The sequence below is a fragment of the Diorhabda carinulata genome, unplaced genomic scaffold (assembly GCF_026250575.1).
Source record: "Diorhabda carinulata isolate Delta unplaced genomic scaffold, icDioCari1.1 Dcau_16, whole genome shotgun sequence".
NCBI classification, from domain to species: domain Eukaryota; kingdom Metazoa; phylum Arthropoda; class Insecta; order Coleoptera; family Chrysomelidae; genus Diorhabda; species Diorhabda carinulata.
Window position 1 is genome coordinate 133,100 of NW_026613961.1, and position 6,901 is coordinate 140,000.

Consider the following 6,901-nt stretch of genomic DNA (forward strand, 5'->3'; position numbering starts at 1 on the left):
CCTCGGACGACTTCTACATACAAAACATCTCCATTCAACTTCACAAATCATCTTTCTCGACAAGTTCCTATATCGAGCGAAATTTAATTTCATAATACTTGTTTTTCATTATTATTTCTATTTTCATACAACTTTTATATAATACACCTCGTACGTTCATACATCGAGCGGCGATCTAATTTCATAATACTTTTTTTCTTTATCGTTAATATTTTCATAACACTTTTATGTCATACACCTCGGACGACTTCTACATACAAAACATCTCCATTCAACTTCACAAATCATTTTTCTCGACAAGTTCTTATATCGAGCGGAATTAAATTTCATAATACTTGTTTTTCATTATTATTTCTATTTTCATACAACTTTTATATAATACACCTCGTACGTTCATACATCGAGCGGCCATCTAATTTCATAATACTTTTTTCCTTTATTGTTAATATTTTCATAACACTTTTATATAATATACCTCGAACGGCTTCTACATAAAAAAAATTTCCATTCAATTTACACAATTCAACTCTTTCGACAAGTTCCTATATCCTGCCGACCAGACACCAAACTTAATAGGGTTTTATAGACACTAGCGCCCTCTGCCGGCCAGTCACCGAACTTAACACTGTTTTATAGACACTAGCGCCCTCTGCCGGAGAGACGACAAACTGAACACGGTTTTATAGATACTAGCGCCCTCTGCCGGAGAGACGACAAACTAAACACCTTTTTATAGACACTAGCGCCCTCTGCCGGAGAGACGACAAACTGAACACGGTTTTATAGATACTAGCGCCCTCTGCCGGCCAGTCACCGAACTTAACACGGTTTAATAGACACTAGCGCCCTCTGCCGGCCAGAAGACAAACTAAACACAGTTTTATAGACACTAGCGCCCTCTGCCGGAGAGACGACAAACTGAACACGGTTTTATAGATACTAGCGCCCTCTGCCGGCCAGTCACCAAACTTAGGTAATTTCGTAATACTTTGTTTTTCATAATTATTACTATTTTCATAAAACTTTTATATAATACACCTCGTACGTTCATACATCGAGCGGCCATCTAATTTCATAATACTTTTTTTCCTTATTGTTAATATTTTCATAACACTTTTATGTCATACACCTCGGACGGCTTTTAAATACAAAACATCTCCACTCAATTTTCACAAATCATCTTTCTCGACAAATTGCTATATCGAGCGGAATTTAATTTCATAATACTTGTTTTTCATTATTATTTCTATTTTCATACAACTTTTATATAATACACCTCGTACGTTCATACATCGAGCGGCGATCTAATTTCATAATACTTTTTTTCCTTATTGTTAATATTTTCATAACACTTTTATGTGATAGATACACCTCGGACGGCTTCTAAATACAAAACATGTAATTTCATAATACTTCTTTTTAATATTCACAATACATCTTTTATATATTTTCACTATACATCTTTATTAATGTTAATGTAGAAGGCGTACCGTTGTACAGCGCACATATATGTGTGGTGTATCGAAGTTGACGTCTCGTTAAATTTTAATAAACTCGTTATAATTTACGTAAAGACGTTGTTTCGGTCATTCCACATCGGTGGATTATATAGTTTTCTGAAAGGGTCCCCGTTCTCCTCCAATATATTAACGTATATTGCTAGCGGTTCCCTTTTTAGATATTATATCAATTTATCCACAAATTAAATATCTATTGCGAGATCGCGAATTTAGCTAGCGTTCTATCGTGAGCGATTCATATGCGATCGTCTATGAAAAATATATATTATATTACACTTTTATATATATAATACACAATATTTGCGATAACTCTCATTATTCCGTGCGAGAATAAAAATTTCGTTCATTATTACCTAATGTATAAACCATGTCGCTTACAATCTAGCGAAGGGTAGAGATAATGTCGAAATTGTAGCCCGGTCGACGTAATCATCTAATTTTTCTCATTTCGATTAAATTTAGATAGATTTATAGTCGATTCGGTGAAATTTTATAAAATAAGAAAAAATATAAATAAAGCGTGGCGCTGAAAATTATATATTTTCAATAATAAGCGCAGCAAACACGCAAAAGAAAAAGTAAATAACAATGTGTTTATACACGAATATAGATGATTATTATATTATGTATAAATATAAAGTATATATGTAATATAAAAAACATCATCATAATTTATCCTCTTTTGGATATTGTTATTAAAACTTTTTCGATAATAGTTTTTTATTATAAAATATATATATATATATATATATAATAATAATAGTAATAATATATATTATATATATTATAAAACACAGTTCCCTGGTTGATCCTGCCAGTAGTCATATGCTTGTCTCAAAGATTAAGCCATGCATGTCTCAGTACAAGCCAAATTAAGGTGAAACCGCGAAAGGCTCATTAAATCAGTTATGGTTCCTTAGATCGTACCCACATTTACTTGGATAACTGTGGTAATTCTAGAGCTAATACATGCAAACAGAGTTCCGACCGGAGACGGAAGGAGCGCTTTTATTAGATCAAAACCAATCGGTGGCGGGCTTGCTCGTCATCGTACAATTTGGTGACTCTGAATAACTTTTCGCTGATCGCACGGTCTCGCACCGGCGACGCATCTTTCAAATGTCTGCCTTATCAACTGTCGATGGTAGGTTCTGCGCCTACCATGGTTGTAACGGGTAACGGGGAATCAGGGTTCGATTCCGGAGAGGGAGCCTGAGAAACGGCTACCACATCCAAGGAAGGCAGCAGGCGCGCAAATTACCCACTCCCGGCACGGGGAGGTAGTGACGAAAAATAACGATACGGGACTCATCCGAGGCCCCGTAATCGGAATGAGTACACTCTAAACCCTTTAACGAGGATCAATTGGAGGGCAAGTCTGGTGCCAGCAGCCGCGGTAATTCCAGCTCCAATAGCGTATATTAAAGTTGTTGCGGTTAAAAAGCTCGTAGTCGAATCTGTGTCCCACGCCGCTGGTTCATCGTACGCGGTGTTAACTGGCGTGTCGTGGGACGTCCTGCCGGTGGGCTTAGCTCGCAAGGGCGGCCCAACTCAATCCCGCCGCGGTGCTCTTGACTGAGTGTCGAGGTGGGCCGGCACGTTTACTTTGAACAAATTAGAGTGCTTAAAGCAGGCCAAAATTTTGCCTGAATACTGTGTGCATGGAATAATGGAATAGGACCTCGGTTCTATTTTGTTGGTTTTCGGAACCCCGAGGTAATGATTAATAGGAACGGATGGGGGCATTCGTATTGCGACGTTAGAGGTGAAATTCTTGGATCGTCGCAAGACGGACAGAAGCGAAAGCATTTGCCAAAAACGCTTTCATTGATCAAGAACGAAAGTTAGAGGTTCGAAGGCGATCAGATACCGCCCTAGTTCTAACCATAAACGATGCCAGCTAGCGATCCGCCGACGTTCCTCCGATGACTCGGCGGGCAGCTTCCGGGAAACCAAAGCTTTTGGGTTCCGGGGGAAGTATGGTTGCAAAGCTGAAACTTAAAGGAATTGACGGAAGGGCACCACCAGGAGTGGAGCCTGCGGCTTAATTTGACTCAACACGGGAAACCTCACCAGGCCCGGACACCGGAAGGATTGACAGATTGAGAGCTCTTTCTTGATTCGGTGGGTGGTGGTGCATGGCCGTTCTTAGTTGGTGGAGCGATTTGTCTGGTTAATTCCGATAACGAACGAGACTCTAGCCTGCTAACTAGGCGTATTTCGACATCCCAAAGGCCCGTCGGTATTGAGTTTCGGCTCTTGCCGTTCGCGGTTTTTACTGTCGGCGTACAAATAATTCTTCTTAGAGGGACAGGCGGCTTCTAGCCGCACGAGATTGAGCAATAACAGGTCTGTGATGCCCTTAGATGTTCTGGGCCGCACGCGCGCTACACTGAAGGAATCAGCGTGTCCTCCCTGGCCGAGCGGCCCGGGTAACCCGCTGAACCTCCTTCGTGCTAGGGATTGGGGCTTGCAATTGTTCCCCATGAACGAGGAATTCCCAGTAAGCGCGAGTCATAAGCTCGCGTTGATTACGTCCCTGCCCTTTGTACACACCGCCCGTCGCTACTACCGATTGAATGATTTAGTGAGGTCTTCGGACTGAGCGCGGTGGCGTTTCGGCGTCGCCGATGCTTCGGAAAGATGACCAAACTTGATCATTTAGAGGAAGTAAAAGTCGTAACAAGGTTTCCGTAGGTGAACCTGCGGAAGGATCATTACAGAGTATTTGTTCGTTTTTAAACAAAAAAAAAAAAAAACGAAATCAAGTCTGTATTAATTGTAAAAGAGAATTTTCTTCTACAAAATTATCGAACTCTTCAAAAGAAATTTATATATGTTATAAATTATATATATATATATATATATATATATTATAGATGTATATATATTGAAATCTTTTTTTAATTTTTACAAAATTCGAACAAGTTTCGAATAAAATTAAAAAAAAAAAGATAAATATAATTCATACGTCTATAAAAATATATTTACATATATAAATTTTTCCAATAAAAATATAACGAAAAATTTTTATCATAGTTTATAGAAGGCGTCGACGACGATGACGACACAACAATAACAACATATGTATTATTATATATTATAACGATTGACGGAACGATCATTAACAAAATTTCTTGTTAACTAAAAACGTTCTGATAAAGAATCGTTATTATAATAAACGAAAAATATATAGTTTATTGAAACGTCGTCTGTTGTCGTGTGTGTGTGTCTATATTTTTATGGATAAATTTTATTTCGTTTATTATATTATTACCTAAGTTTTTTATCGTTTGAAGGTAATACAAGAAAATATCGACAAGATTATATGTGATGATTATGTTATTGAGACATTTTCATCCGGGTACCTAAACGAAATTTAAGCACATGTCGATTCTATCGATATGTATAAAAATTCGTTTTAGAAATAATATTTTATGTATTATTTCGAAGGTGTTCGAAGATTTACGCCCGACCGTCGAAATTTGTATAAAACTTTCAAGATAAAAAAAAAACTGTAATAATATAAAGAGGAGGAATATATCGTGCGAGATATCTGTCTATGCGCGCCTCGTTTGTAATAAAACATGTGCAGCGGTTAAAATTTATCAGATATATCAAAGTACGATATTATAATTTCTCTAAAAGTTTCGAATAATTACCATTTATTATAATATATATATATATGTATATATATATATATATATATATAAAAAATGTCGTTATATAAATTTTCTATACGCGTATAAGATATTATAATAATATTATTAATTTAATAATTATCAAATATTAAAAATACGACGAATAGAATATGAGAAAACGACATAATAATAAAATGATTACCCTGAACGGTGAATCACTTGGCTCGTGGGTCGATGAAGAACGCAGCTAATTGCGCGTCAACTTGTGAACTGCAGGACACATGAACATCGACATTTCGAACGCACATTGCGGTCCTCGGATACTCGTTCCCGGACCACTCCTGACTGAGGGTCGTATCAATTTAAAAGACTGCTTAGAATTTAAAATTTTTCTATTTATTAAAGAAAAATAATGCCTAAGCGTGTTGGATGTGAAACAATAACGCACACTAATTAAGAAAAAACACATGCACATACAAACTTGTGCGTATTTTTTTTGTATTTGTGCGGCATCCTAAAGTGCGAAAAGCAGCGTAAATTTTTATAGAAAAAGTTACGCAATTTTTGAACACAACCCGCTATACCATAAATTAATCGTGTATTTATATGAAATACATAAAATTTGTTTGGTAGAGAGTTATATTTATATATAATATATATATATATATTATACATATATACGACGTATATATAGTCGATAAATAAGTGTGTGTATATATAATATATTTATGATAAAATGATAACGCGGTCGTCGTGTCCGAGAGAAATAATAAAGTTTCGAAGACTGGACGTCTGACCAGTGTTTTATTTATATCATTTATACACACGGTATATCGACAAAATATATGAATTATATATATTAAAAATATTATATATGTATAAAGGCTGGTGGTGTGTTGCTGATGCTGATGCTGATGCTGATGCTGCTGCTGCTGCCGACTCTTTAAATAAAAACAAATAATGTTATATTTCATATGAGAGATGATATTATTATTAAACACACGTTTTTTTTTATGATAGTTTGGCGAATTGTATTTAAATATTATAAGAGATATATTATAATATATCGACCTCAGAGCAGGTGAGATTACCCGCTGAATTTAAGCATATTACTAAGCGGAGGAAAAGAAACTAACTAGGATTCCCTCAGTAGCTGCGAGCGAACAGGGAAAAGCCCAGCACCGAATCCCGTGGTCGATATCGGCCACCGGGAAATGTGGTGTTAGGGAGGATCCGTTTATCACAAGATCGTGCGGCGCGTCCAAGTCCTTCTTGAACGGGGCCACAGCCCATAGAGGGTGCCAGGCCCGTAGCGACCGTTGCCGATTGCGTGAGGATCTCTCCTGAGAGTCGGGTTGCTTGAGAGTGCAGCCCTAAGTGGGTGGTAAACTCCATCTAAGGCTAAATATGACCACGAGACCGATAGCGAACAAGTACCGTGAGGGAAAGTTGAAAAGCACTTTGAAGAGAGAGTTCAAGAGTACGTGAAACCGTTCAGGGGTAAACCTGAGAAACCCGAAAGGTCGAAAGAGGAAATTCATTCGCGTTTCGATAATTGAAGTTGAACGTTTGTATGACGGATATTGTTTGTGTTTCGGCATATTACAATAAATCGCGTTTTACGTTTTTCTAATCGATATCGAACGCGTGCACTTTTCCTCTAGTAGGACGTCGTGATCCGTTGGGTGTCTGTCTAAGACTCGAGGTGGTAGACCACTTGATTTTATTCGAATTCATGGG

At 37.3% G+C, this 6,901-nt stretch overlaps 2 non-coding genes and 1 pseudogene across 2 annotated transcripts; all 3 read left to right on the forward strand.

Annotated features, from left to right (window-relative positions):
* The first annotated feature begins 2,318 nt into the window (after positions 1 to 2,318).
* LOC130903214 (small subunit ribosomal RNA) lies at positions 2,319 to 4,240 on the forward strand. The gene has a single exon (XR_009060619.1). It is a non-coding gene; the product is annotated as a small subunit ribosomal RNA (ribosomal RNA).
* A 1,120-nt stretch (positions 4,241 to 5,360) lies between these two features.
* On the forward strand, positions 5,361 to 5,516 carry LOC130903227 (5.8S ribosomal RNA). Its single transcript, XR_009060630.1, has one exon. It is a non-coding gene; the product is annotated as a 5.8S ribosomal RNA (ribosomal RNA).
* Positions 5,517 to 6,228: 712 nt separating this feature from the next.
* The window catches only part of LOC130903221 (large subunit ribosomal RNA), a 4,946-nt pseudogene continuing 4,273 nt past the window's right edge, over positions 6,229 to 6,901 (forward strand).